A 15,364-nucleotide genomic window follows, 5' to 3' on the forward strand; every position below is an offset into this window, starting at 1 on the left:
AGTGTCTAAATAATAAATTCAAATATGAGCGATATATTAATCCCGAAGAAAATAGAAACAAGAGAAGGGCAAAAACAAATGGAACAGAAAACAAATTTACAATAGATAAAAGCAATGAAGCCAAAAGCTGGTTTTTTTGAAAAGGTTAATAAAATTGATTATTCCCAACCAGACTGATGAAGAAAATTTGTGCGCACGTGTGAGTGTAAATTCTCAATATCAGAATAATGGGAACATCGCAAGTTATTAAAGACAACACTAATAAATTATATAAATCTAAATGCCAATAAATTCGACAAATTAGATGAAATGGTCAAATTCCTAGGAATGTATCACTTACCAAACTGGTGTAAGAAAAAATAGAAAATCTAATTAGTATGACCTCTGAAAGAAACTAAATCTGTAATTTAAAATCCTCCCACAAAGACATCTTTATGTCCAGTTGGCTTCAACAGTAAGTTTTTCCAAACATATACAGAAGAAATAACTCTAATCTTACATAAACTCTAATAAGAGTAAGAACTCTTCTTAATTTGCTTTATGAGGCCGTGCCAACTAAATACCAAACTTTGATAAAGTCATCACAAGAAGGAAAGATTATAGGTAATTTTCTTCATGAACATACAGTCACGCACTACATAACAACACTTCTGTCAATGACAAACTGCATATATGATGGTCCCCCCATAAGATTAGTACCATACAGCCTAAGTGTGTAGTAGGTTTGTACACTAGGTTTGTGTAAGCACATTTGATGATGTTTGCACAAGGACGAAATTGCCTAACGATGCCTTTCTCAGAAAGTATCCACGTTGTTAGGCAATGCATAACTGTGTATAAAAATTGTAAGCAAAATATTATAAATTAAATGCAGCAATAAAATAATTTTTTTAAAAGTTAATACATTACAGCCATTTGGGCTTATTTCAGAAATGCAAACGTGGTTTAACATTAGAAAATCAATCCATGTAACAAATGTAACAAAATAAATCGGAAAAATTATATGATTATTTCAATATCAGAAGGAAAAGCATTTGATAAAATTCAACTCATGTACGATAAAAATAAAATCTTAGCAGGCTAAGAATAAAAAGAAACATCTTTAATTTGACAAAGAAAATTTAAAAACACTCACAGCAAATAACATCACACTTGAGAGCTTGCCCTTGGGATTGGAAATGAGGTAAGGGTGCCTAGTATCATTATTTTTAGTCAACATTATACGGGTTGGCCCTGCTAGTGCAATAAGGCAAGAAACACAAGTAAAAGTTATTACGACAGGAAAAGTACAAACAAATAGAAAATTACAAATTATTATGTCATGTGGTTTCCAGTCAGACTTTAAGAAGAGAAGTTGTGATGGAGGTAGAATTTACGTTTATGAAGACTGCTTGTGTGAGGTAGCAATTATCTATCATTTATTGTTGAAAAATGTATATATTTTAAAGTAAAACAATTTCTTTCCTACTCTTATAGTAACTAATCTCAAAATGAATATTGGTAAGTTGTCATGTCTTTTTTTAAAAGTAAACTTTAAAGTTTAGCTTACATGTATGATAATTTTTTTGAATGGTTACATAAAAAATATTTAAAACTTTAGAGACTATTGTTTCTTTCTACTATAATTTGCTGAGGTAGAAAACTGGGAGGAACTCTTACTCTCTGTCTTGCAACACTCACATTCTTTTAGTGATAAAGTGTAATTTTTCTTATCCAATTGCTGTAGTAATCTTCCTAAAACAAATCACATCATTACCCCACTACCTATTGCTTAAAACTTTTCAAAGAATCCATATTTTCTATGCCACAGGATATAAAGCCTAAGTAAACCTCATTTATCTTTCTAGCTTTTTCTCTCTCCAGTTTCCTCACAACCTCGCTACATCCCAATTACACTGAATTGAAAGTTCAACAACATACTTTGCTTTCTTGTAACTTCATGCCTATGAATTTCACTATTTTCTCTAATTTGAGTCCCTCTCTGGCACTCTGCCTACCTGACAAAGAGCTACTCATCATTCAAAACACAGTACAGATGCCATTTCTTCTTTTTTTATTGAGGTGACTTGGTTTGTAACATGTAAATTTCAGGTGTACATCATTATATTTCGATTTCTCTTTAGACTGCATCATGTTCACCACCTAAAGGCTAATTACCAGCCATCATCATACACATATGCCCTGTCACCTTTTTCTCCCTCCTTCCTCCCCACATCCCCTCTGGTAACCACCAATCTAATTTCTCTATCTATGTGTTTGTCTGTTGTTGTTGTTGTTGTTTATATCTTCTAGCTATGAGTGAGATCATATGGTATTTGACTTTCTCTCCATCTGACTTATTTCTTTAGCATAATACCCTCAAGGTCCATCCATTTTGTTGCATATGGCAAGATTTCATCTTTTTAATAGCTGAGTAGTATTCCATTGTGTATATATACCACATCTTCTCTATCCATTCATCCCTGGATGGGCACTTAGGTTGTTTCCAAGTCTTGGCTATTGTGAATAATATTGCAATTAACATAGAGGTGCATGTTTCTTTAAGCATTTGTGTTTTTATGTTCTTTGGATAAATACCTAGCAGTGGAATAGCTGGATCATATGGTAGCTTTAGTCTTAATTTTTTGAGGAATTTCCATACTGTTTTCCATAGTGGCTGCATCAGTTTACATTCTCAAATGCACTGTATGAGAGTTCTGTCTTCTCTGCATTGTCTCCAATACTTGTTATTGCTTGTCTTGTTAGTTATAGCCATTCTGATGGGAATGAGGTGATATCTCATTGCAGTTTTAATTTGCATTTCCCTGATAATTAGTGATGTTGAATATCTTTTCATGTGCCTGTTGACTATCTGTATATTTTCTTTGGAAAAATGTCTGTTCAGATCTTTTGCCCATTTTTCAATTGGCTTGATAGTTTTTTTGTTGTTGAGATGTATGAGTTCTTTGTATATTCTGGATATTAACCCCTTATCAGATATATGGTTTGCAAATTTCTTCTTCCAATTGTTAGGTTGCCTTTTCATTTTGTTGATAGTTTCCTTTGCTGTGCAGAAGCTTTTTAGTTTGATATAGTTTCATTTGTTTATTTCTTCTTTTATTTCCCTTGCATGGTGAGACATGATATTTGAAAAGATGCTGCTAAGACTGAAGTCAAAGAGCATACTGCCTATGTTTTCTTCTAGAAGTTTTATGGTTTCAGTTCTTACACTCAAGTCTTTAATCCCTTTTGAGCTAGTTTTCGTGTAAGGTGTAAGATAATGGTCTCCCTTCATTTTTTTGGCATGTGGCTGTCCAGTTTTCCCAACACCATTTATTGAAGAGACTTTCCTTTCTCCATTTACTCTTCAAAGGCTTTCTTATTCCTTTTATATTTACCATGTCCCTCCTTAGTTTCCCTACAGCACTTTGAACATCGCATTAATATTTTCAGTTTGCTTTTCTTTCTTCTGCACCAGGCTATGCATGTCTTAAGAGAAGAAAGGATCATCATTATTATTATTATTAGCACCTAACCCAGTGCTTGACATATAGCAGGCAATGCAAAAATGATGACTAAGAAACCCAAAGTTGCCTTTCCTATGTCCAAATTATTGCAAGTGTCTATATTAGTACAGTCTAATTTAATGAGGTTGGCGGTTGAGGTTAAAGTTTGGTGTCCAAATCAAGCTGCTAACTGCTTTCTTCTATAGAATTCTGGCTAATAAATTACACATATACCAAGATATGAGCTAAATAGGACAAAGAAACTGTTTAATAACCACCAGTACCTGGCTTCCTAGTAAAATTAGATTGAATAATATAGTAAGAACCAAAACCTAAACTGATTTCTTTCACTGAGGTTCCAATCTCTTCCTAAACACTTCTTCAATTTTTAAGATCTTCCTGAGATCCCACACATCTCTCAAGAAATCCTGTGATACCCCAAAAGAGGGTTTGCTGTCCCTGGATTTACCTCTCTTCGTCATGCGTTTCTCCAAGTCAGAGTCCTACTATTCGGAGAAGCCTCCTGGAACTTTAATAAGATGATCAATGATGCCCATTTACACCAAAGATCCACAGAACAGTCAGAGGTTGGGCTTTGGGAATAGGGAGTATAGAGCTTCAAGTCTCATGGTCTATGAGACTGTAGTGCTGCTGAGAACCTCAGTTTGATGTGCACACACAAATGTTTTCTTAAACATTGCCCCATTAGATGAAATCAATGTGTTCCCTCTTTCGGTCTAGTCAAAATCACTATTGAGGAAGAAAATATGTCTTTAATTCGTCCTTTGCAAGATGCTTCATCCTCCTTTTGTCATAACTGAACACATTGTTTTTCAGAATAGAGTGGCGACTTTTCTTTCTCTACCTGGGAGATTAACAAAGTTATTAAGCAGGAAGTCTCATTGTTATCTTAATAGGAACTTAAGATCAGTTATTCTGGTAAGGCCCTAATTAAACTAGTCTGTTTATTTCAATTTCAATCTAGATGGGCTAAGAAGAGATAGTAGCCAAATTTTATCTTAAACTGCATTAACTAAAAAATATTTACTGAATAAGTCATATTATGATTAGATTATAGAGTTTCTGTAAGTCCAGCTCCATGTTCTGGATAACAAAGATATTCTGTACAATATTTTACTCTTCTTTGTCTGAACTTCACAAATAAAAGTAATCTTTCTTGTCTGGACTCTAACTTCCATAGATATTTAAAAGTTTTTAATGATAGACAGACCTGATTTGTTGAACATATTTTGAGTATTTATCCTCAGAACTTCAATACACACTTTCACATACATACCTTGTTTAATTCTTACAGCATACTACGAGATAAGAGGCCATAGCCTCATTTTACAGATGTGAAAACAGGTTGGGAGATAAAACTTCAGGTTTTATTTTTCTATGAAGTCCAACCAACTCACCAGGGTAGGCAAGTAAAGATAGATTAAGAATAGCATCTTTCAGCAGTCATGTATGTGCATCTACCTGGAGCATCTTATTTTGCTTCTTTTGGAAGAAGTATATGAAGGCAAGTTCTTCCATCTACTTCCCATTCACCAAAACACAGAAGCAAAGCAGCAGCAGTGACTACAGAGATTGAATGATTTCAGGGTCTCCGGAAACTTCCTTCTTTTCATAAACTACTGGTTTCTTGTATGTTCTTCAGGTGGATAGATTTTGAAAATTTTCTGCTGGCTTCTAATGTTCTCATTTTACTCTGTGAGAGGTTTCATGTGTCATCTTCTCTCCAGAAGTGTATTTCTGTTTCTGCTCACTTGTAATTAGAAAACCTTTTGGCTTGCAAAACATTCAAATCCATGAAAAAAAAGCAATAATTTTTTTTTACAGATGCTGTTATAAAGGACTTAAATCACTCTGTGTGTGTTTGTGTTTAAGATGTTCTTCTATAATTAAGCGTTTTGCCCTCAAAGCACTATTTAGCCAAGAAGAGGTCACTTCTAGTCCTGAACTCATCCTTAAAGAGCTAAGCTTAATTATCCTATAATTGTGTGGGAAAACCAAGCAGAGTTTATCGTTTACTCTTGCAGAAACAGCAGGATGATGCTAAGTTTCGGCAGGGTGCACTGCAGATCACAAATTTCCTTCAAATTGCTCAGTAAATTGTGGTGAGAGAGAGACAGATAACTATACTGTGAATTGGAGTTAAAAATGTTTATCTTTTTTACTTGTTTTTATACATATAAGTATGCATTGTTTTATTTTTAATTTTCATGAGTATTTTGATAAAAGAATATCATTAAAGCAATGCAGCAAAGGAACTTGGGATTTTAGAGGAATTTGTCTCCAGGCAAAATCTCAGGGAGCCATGGGAAATTGGTTTTCTCATTTAATTTATATTTAAAAACATGGTTTATGGAGAAATTCACCAAGACAAAACATCTCATTAACTGGGCGTCCAATGAGGTTTAATTATGGCTTCCTAATATAAATATAAATACAAATTGATTCATTTGCCAATTTGAAGATTCGTGGTGTTATTATACCTGCTGTTGAATTTAACTGGGGTCATTTTGGCCCCAAAAGTTGTATCCCAAATACCACAAGTATAGTCAGCTGTGAAACCTATATTTCCAATTCCATTTAAAAAAATATTTTATAAACCTTTCCTGTGTGTCAAGAATCTGGCTGCGTTCTGTCAGTGGTACACATTATTTTCCTTTTCACTTATTTTAATTTCTACCATCCACCACAACACCTTGTTATCTCCCATTTAGATGGGACCATCTTCCATCTACCACTGTCCACTACCTAATATTCAAGCAATATTTATTGGGTGCATAATAAACACTATGTCAAAGACATTCATTTTTCTCACTTAATAACTACTAACAACCAGTAGATAATATTATCCCCTTTTTAAAAATGGGAAAATAGAGACTCAAAAGCTTAAGACTATGGATTCATAAGTAGGAAGAGGAGGGAGAGATTCTTCCACAGAAATCTTCCAATCATGGCATCTACTCAGTTCTTTAACATCCTTCCTTAATTTGGACCATACGCCTCTCTGACAAAGAATTCCTCATTGGATACCTTCTCCTGACACCTTAAATCAGCCTCTTATTATTATTTAATCACCATCTCCTATCTCATTCCCTTTACACCTCTACCTGTAGGGCAAAACTAAATCCATCATATTGATCCACTCAGATCTGCTCTATTTTCTGTTTTTCTGAAGTGCATGACATTTTGGGTAACTTTCATTAAGAAAATATGTTTTATTCTTCAAAAATATTTGCCATGGGGTTTATTGTGTATACATATAACAAAGATCCTTAGTAACATGTGTATAATACGTGGAGTACATATATTTAATGTGAAAGCAATTTTGTATTTTGCATAACATTTCCCAGCAATCTATCCTGCAGCTGCCTTATAATATAGTACCTAGATTACTGAAATAGCATTCTGATTGATCTCTATTGCCTTCAGTGTTTCTCGCTTCCAAGCCAGACTACTCGAGACTAGCAGATTAATTTTCCTGAAACACAACCCTGATACCATAACTCTCTAGTTCAGATAATTTCAATGGCTCCAAAGTGGTTACTGGATAAATTGGTAAATCAGTATCTTCCCTTTTAATGATCTATACATTTAGGCTCTAACTTTTTCTTTTTATCAGTAGGAAGATTGGCCCTGAGCTAACATCTGCTGCCAACCTTCCTCTTTTTGCTTGAGGAAGATTGGCCCTGAGCTAACATCTGTGCCAGTTTTCCTCTGTTTTGTATGGGGATGCTGCCACAGTGTGGCCTGAGAGTGGTGTGTATGTCTGTGCCCAGGATCCGAACCCATGAACCTGAGGCTATCAAAGGAGAGCATGCAAACTTAACCACTATGCCACTGGGGCAGCTTCTTCAACTTTCCTTTTAAAGTTCATTTTGTACCACTTTTCTTAATACACTCTATGCTTCAACAAGACAGGTGGAGTTTATTTTTCCACAAGTGAAAAATAAATACCAACCATGTTTATGAGATTCACATCTTACAAATATGCTTAATACTTACCCCTTGATAAATCTCTCACATCTTCACCATACTTACTCAGCTAAACGAGCAAATTGTCTGTAGAGTACTCTTCCTATCTAGAAAAGACCTTTCCCACCCCTCAATTTCTATAACATTGTCTGCACCACTTTTATAAAATTTGCCACTTTCTGTCCTGTGCTGCCAACATCTTATTTTCATATTAGAAATAGAGGAAAAAATGCATGTCTGATTTTTTTTTACTCAAAGAATCTAGCAAAGCTTCATGTTCTTTAACATCTGTCTTCCTAAAAATGGTCATGAAAATTGTGGTCACAATAGGGCATCTGCCCCATTGGATAGAGAACAATACTGAAGCTTCCAAATTGTGAAAGCTTTGAGTAAAGGAATTATAATGTTTCATATATACATACTCCCTGTGACAAGTACTATATGTTTTCATAACACTCCGATCCTTCTCCAAACTATACCACTTATTATATTGCATTATAATCATTTTAATGTGTCTGTCCCTCTAGTTCTCTCTTCTATGAATTGCTCAAAACCATATATTACTGAACTTTACAGCTCCATGCTCTAAAATAGCTCCGACTTCCTGTTTAGATAAGCACATTGATTAGAAATTTAATAAAGAAATAATTAAAAGCACGTTTGTCAAGTGCAACTAGATATTCAGAAATCATCAGAAAAATAATATAAAGATTAATTATTAATTAAAATCTCAAAGAAAAAGCTTAGTCATAATGTTTAGCTATATAAACTACCCTCAAATAAAAGTCTGAAAATAACCAAAATTATATCGCTGACAGTTTTAAATTTTCCAGGCAAATACTCATCCTAAAAATAAAATAGAGAACCAGTTTGGTGAGAGGTCACTTTTTAACAAAATGCAGCAGGATATCTTCTCAGTAGGATAACTCCAATTATTGTTACCAAAGATTCCAAGAGTCAAAGGATGGAAGCCTCTTGGAATACTGCAGTTCCACTTTAGAATCTAGTTCAAAGGGCCCTGCAGGGCAGGAAGAGTCTTCCTCCTGCAATAGCAAGCTTCTTTAGTCTTGGAAAACCACTCTTCTCTGAGACTGTTTTCTTGTCTATAAAATGAAGCAACTTACTTATGCCATTTTTTCGAGTTACATATTTTTTTTAATTTTAAGCATGGATGTTATAATCTCTGATTTAGGATTGTATATTAACTTACAAGTGGAAGCCTACTCTATAAGGTGATTCTTGGAGTTGCTTATTCCTGAAATCCCTCCTCAGGGTTAATAATTTGTTCTGTTTCCTTTCATTGACTCATTTTTTTTTCTCTCTCAATTTTGTTGGGATTTGTTAGCTTATTTGTTTGTTTGAAAGGGATATAAATGTATGTAAATAGTACATTATAAAACTACTTTCTGCATGCTTTGGGCCTCGAAGGGATGATTTTGTTTTCAACAGGAGCTATTAATTTACCTGTTTAGCAATAGAGTCAGAGAAGTTTATTATAAGAATGTTTTGATCTTTGGGTCCAGTGGCTAATGAGCCTCGCCACAACGTTGTACCCTGAAATGTTTGTTTGAGTGAAGTGAGAGCCATAATCACCATACAAAGCATAAGTGTTGTGTTAATACTTTCCATTGGTAGAATTTTTCAAGGCTGATCTTTGGCTCTGTTTATATTATGTAACTCTACCTCTAGCTGATTGAGGAGCAGATTCCTAACAAGTGTTGAGCCAATCAGTAGCTCTCTACCAAGAATTTGGAATGGATGAGTGAATGGGAGTCCATAAAGGTGTCTATTTCTTGCCCTGAACGAGGTTGCGGAAACACTGGCTGCTGGGGGTTCCTAGAGATTTTCTGATTTCTGCCATTTCCATGTTGACTATTTAACCTGCCTTGAGATTTACTAACACTGCAAAATCTTTTTTTAAAATTTCGCTTCTTTGAGTAAGCAAATCAAGATTGAATTCTGTTCCTTACAATCGAAAAAGACTTGACTAGTATAAGGATACAAAATTAGAGTAAAGGAATGATGACTGTGAAAGATAGTTTGCTTCCTCATCAGCTGAATAAAAAGCTCGATATTTTATGTTGAATCAGATAATATGGTTTAATTTTCTATTGCTGTCTGTGAAGAAAGGACCACTCATGACAATTTTATCTTCCTTATTTAGTCTACCCATTCTGCTAACCACAACTACTTATTGCATCCACTTGGTTCAAGAAAACGTAGTTTCGTTTACTGAGGGTCTATAGACAGCAGCAATAAAGTGTTTCCTGTTCCAGGTGACAGATAGAACACACATTTTGCTTTTCCCACCTCCCAAAATCCCACTGGAATGATTGTAAAAGTAGATTTTAATACACATACAACTTAAGACAAAATAAATTTCCAAGAATAAAATATATTTTGTGAATTTCTAGAAGATAGGGATTGTTCAACATGATATTAATATGCATGGAGAAGACTAGGTCTGAATACACTTTGGGAGAGACCGTGATGGAGACAGACATGCTATTCCAGGATAAGTGCTGGACGGGCTTAAAGCGTGGAGCTGGTTGTCAGGCCACAGTCAGGCCAGTCCATCAAGACAATCGCCTTGCAGAAAACTGGTGAAGAAAGAGTGCGCCCATTATTAAAGCCACCTGATTTGTCAACAACAACATTGGATACAAGAAGAAGATGAAGCAAGCTCTTCAAAATTTGAAAATTGAATGAATTCGACCCTTAATTCTCTACCAGGCCAAACTGGCAAATGAATGTAAAGACAAATCAAAGATAACATTTCAGACACAGAAAAATTTAGAAATATATCTTCTCTGCACCTAAAATTTATTCAAGATGTACTCCAGAAGAATCAAAATGGAATCTTGCAAGGAAAAAGACACGGAATCTCACAAACGATAGAGCTAACCCAGGAGTGCAGGTAACAGCCAGCTGGGCAGCAGGCATAGAAAACAAGCGGTTCACATTAGAACAGAAGTCAGAAATTTAATAAGAAAGTAGGTACACAAAATCTATAACAATATATAAATAAGAACTTGTAAAATTTTAATCATAAGATGTACATAATGCATATCTCATCCATCAACAATAGATGGATTTTCAGCAAAAAGAAAGATAAGTAGAAATTAAGGAGAAGACAAAAAGCTATACAGGAATGAAAACTAAAATGTGGCCCAATTATGAATAATTAATAAAGTATGTAAAAATAGAATTCATTCACTTTGATGATTGACTCTTCTTCAGCTGATGAAAGTCTGTAATTTGTAATTACATTTCTTTTTCTATGATTGACTAATACTATTTGGCTCTACATTGATTAACATTTTTCATGGTCATAATAAGTATGATTTATTTTTTCAATTTTTAGAGTAAACCTATAGGCTAAAAGGAAAATGTTTTCACACTTCATAAATCAATAAAAATGTTATAAATAACAACAATTAATAAATTCATCTGACATAAAATTGACAAAAGAAAGAGTCATTAGGGGTAAAAAGAAATGAAAATCAAAATGCGCTTCTCATCTTATAATTCCCTAATCTTGTAAAGTCAATCAATTTAAGCTTACCTATGTAACTTCAAGTTAGGTTGCCAATAGGATAAACACACACACAATTTATTTTAAAAATGAAAGGAGAACTGGGAAGGGAGATAAGAGGTAGTGTATGTACACTAAGTTGTTTTAATCAGCAGAGAATTCCTTGATATTATCTTAAATTTTTAGAGGTGGCTACTTCCAGGGAGAAGGACCAGGAATAAGGATGTTGCAGATGAAGGTTTTTGTCTGCTTTTAGTTCTTTTGTGATGCGGTTGTTTTTCCCAAGCATATGAAATGATTTTATTATCCGAACACTTTGAATTAAAGGCAGCAAAAGGACTAAAGGTGAAGAAAGAGTCTTAATATCACGGAATATAACACAATTAGTTTAGTAAAACATGAGAATACAAGACATCTTTTAGTTAGTGTCTTTTCTAATTCCAGAGGCAATATTTTAGGGGGAGGGGAGATGATGATTTGTTTCTGAATTATCTCCTTTCCTGCTTCTGTGGTTTGCAATGACCAATGGCATCTCGACCTCGAACAAATATGATATGTTGTGGAGGCTTCATAAACAAATCCTTGTATTCGAACTCCACTAATTTACCAGAATCTGATATTACATGATTGGTTCCCAGGCTTGCAAATCTTGGCTTCAACTATTCCTAGTAATATGATCCAAAGGTGTTGCTTAAGTTTTATGAGACTCACCTTTCTTTTCATAATATGTATTCCAGAGTTCTTTGTAAAAAGAAGATAAAAAAATATAGCACAAAACCTCACACATGGCAAAACAATAAGTGTCAGCCACTATCAATATTTGAGGTTAAAACGGTGTTATTGAGGTATAAGTTACATTAAAATAAAATTTGCCCATTTTAAGTGCATGGGTAGATGATCTATAGCAAATGTCCACAGTCATGTTACCATCATCACAATAAATATATAGAACATTTCCATTACCACAAAAAGTTCCCTTGTGCCATTTTGCAGCCAATCCTCTCAACCATTGACCTCAGCCAACAAGTGATTTGCTTTCTGTCACAACAGTTACAACTCTTCTAGAATTTCATATAAGTTAAATCGTAGAGTAGATATGTGGACTTTGTGTCTGGCTTTTTTTTTTCTTCTTCTCCCCAAAGCCTCACAGTACATAGTCATATATTTCATTGCAGGTCCTTCTAGTTGTGCTATGTGGGGTGCTGCCTCAGCACAGCTTGATGAATGGTACTAGGTCAGCACCTAGAATCTGAACCGGTGAAACCCTGGGCTGCCGAAGGGGAGTGTGCAAACTTAACCACTTGGCCATGGGCTGGCCCTTGTGTCTGGCTTCTTTTACTTAGCATAATATATTTGAAATTCATCCATGTTGTCTCTTGTATCAGTAGTTCCATGTTGTTTTAAGTAGTGTGCGATTGTATAGATACACTACTATTTGTTTATCAATTGAGCAGTTAATGGACGTTTGGTCTTTCTCCAGTGTGGACCTATTTGAATAATGCTACTATGGACATTCAGGTAAAGTCTTTGTGTGGATATATGCTTTCAATTCTCTTGGGTAGATACATAGGAATATAACTGCTGAGTCTCATATAACAAAAGTATATTCAACTTCATAGACAGAAAAAAGCCTGCCAAATTGTTTATCAGAATGGCTCTACCAACATTGATGCTTTCAGTCTTTTTAATTTTAATCATTCTGTTGAGCACGTAGTGGCATCTCATTTGTGTGCATCTGAATATTAGTGATGTTGAACATCTTTTCATGTACTTATTATTGTCCATTCTCATATCTTCTTTTGTGAAGTGTCTGTTCAAATCTTTTGCTTATTTTTTATTGTCAAACAAGCAACTTATTATGAGGTTGTAAGAGTTATTTACATATTCTAAATGCAATTCTTTTATCAAACAACATTTTGCAAATGTTTTCACCAGACTACAAGTTTTCATTTTCCTAACAGTGTCCTTCGAATATCAGTAATTTTTAATTTTGATAAAGTCATCATTTTTTTTTCCTTTTATTTGCTTCTTTACCTAAGAACTAGTCACCTAATCCAAGACGACAAAGATTTTCTTTTATTTTTTCTTCTGGATGTTTTATAATCTCAACTCTTATATTTAGGTCTTTGATATATTTAATGCTAATATTTTAATATGGTGTGAGGTAAGTGTGAAGGTGTTATTTGTTCCCTAAAGAAAAAATGTTGGAAAAACTATCCTTTGTCTATTAAATTACCTTGACCATATAAATGAGGGATTCTTGGAGTCTCAATTCTGTTCCATAAATATGTATGTCTATCCTTGTGCCCATACCAAAATCTATCTTGATCATTGTGTCTGTATAGTAAATGTTGATATGAGATAGTTTAACTCCTCTAACTATTATTCCTTTTTAAACTTGTGGTGGCTTTCATAAATCATTTGCATTTCCTTATAAAATTATAATTAGGTCATCAATTTCTATCAAAAAGCAGTCTTCTTAGGTTAGAGTATATCATTGTATATATATTTCTCATTTCTCACTTTCAGCTACTTTTCCTTCCGCATAAAATGCATGATGAGGTATGGAGCTTGAAGTTCTATCATTAAGAAGGTTTTCCTTTACCACTGCATTTTGGTTGCTTGTTAAATGTCCCCATCTTTTAAATGTTTCCTTTTTTATAGCATCAGTGCAACTTAATAACAGCCAGCCAATTCCATTGTCCTTGTGTTCATTACCCACCCCCATCCCTTACTTCTTAAATGTCTGTGAAAAATAGAAGAGGAAGAAACAGGGTTGAGCAGGGAGAGCATTGTAGAGCTGACAAAGGCTTCGCCAAGCCAACTGGCAGCTTTGGAGTGAAGACTACCCATTAGAGGGGTCAAATGTTGGGCAGAAATTCCAAGCCCTAGTCCCCTCACTGTCCTCAATCATTGACAGGGAACCATCCAGAAGAAAGTGGACTTGGCCTGAATGCTGAATATGGCTGTGGCTATAGGTTCTACACCTGCAAGTTCACACTCCTTGCAGCTGACAAAAATATTCTTTCTTCAAGGGAGCTCTGAGCAGTGTACTCCATAGCTGCCAAATTACTAAACAGAAAGGAAAAAAGCCCTCTATTCATCTGTGGGGCAAAGTTACTAGCAGAGAGAACTCTGGCATTGGGCAAATCTGAGTTCAAATTCTTCTAGCATATAGTTGCTCTGTTACCCAAGTATGTTGCCTGATGTTTTTGAGTATTATTTTTCCTATCTGTAATGTGAAAATAATAATTTTCTTATGGTTATTTGTTAAATAAATGAATAAGGCTGTTGTGAAGATTAGATGAGCTAATACTTAGGAAGAGCCTAATAGAGTGTTTAGTTTAGGAATGTTCATTAGACACATTAAAATAACAAATTGCCCAAGTTTTTGCTATGCAGGATTTAAGAGACTCTAGTCAGTAGTTTGGATAAAATATCTTAGAGAATTCCTTTTTTTTTTTTCTGGAGATTTTATGCACAATAATGGGACTGTGACACACACATTACCCCTTCTACATGAAATAGCTTGATTTTCTCTCTTTGCCACTCTGCAAGGTCCACTGTCCATACTGATATGTTAAACAACTAGCATAGTAGGTCATGAAGGACAGTCTTAGCATCTTAATTCTAAGGGTATCCTTTGGCCACAAGTCAATATCTTGACATTATTAGGATTTCTGGCATCAGGATGACCATTTTTAATTCTCTCTGGAAGAATTGCTTTAGTTAAGCAATTCTATTGAAATTCTACTTGAACCAGTTCCATTCCCTGGCAATTTTCCACCTACGTACCCATTCACACAGCCATGGCAGACTCTCCTTCCTCACTGACTTATTGACATAAAGCCATTTGGTTCATTATCATAATTTCCATTTCAACTATAATTGATCCTTTAAATTTAAAGCCATTAAACTACTATGGCAATTACTCTTCATTCCTGACACCTATTATTCTATGCTACTACTATTATTTAAAGCTATGATAATGAGAATGGTAACAACAAATTTATAATAGTTTATTCCACATCACTTTAGTTTGGGACATATTAGCTGTTTAGAATTTTAAGTTACTAAAATAATCTTGCTGTGTAAATATCTGTTGTTCTTTATTTTTTAAACTTTTTTTATTTTTAGGAAGATTAGCCCTGAGCTAACATCTGCTGCCAATCCTCCTCTTTTTGCTGAGGAGGACTGGCCCTGAGCTAACATCCATGCCCATCTTCCTCTACTTTATATGTGGGACACCTACCACAGCATGGCTTGCCAAGCAGTTCCACGTCTGCACCAGGGATGGGAACCGGTGAACCCCAGGCAGAGAAAGCAGAATGTGAGCACTTAACTGCTGCACCAC

This window comes from Equus quagga, chromosome 1, assembly GCF_021613505.1.
Source record: "Equus quagga isolate Etosha38 chromosome 1, UCLA_HA_Equagga_1.0, whole genome shotgun sequence".
Classification (NCBI taxonomy): domain Eukaryota; kingdom Metazoa; phylum Chordata; class Mammalia; order Perissodactyla; family Equidae; genus Equus; species Equus quagga.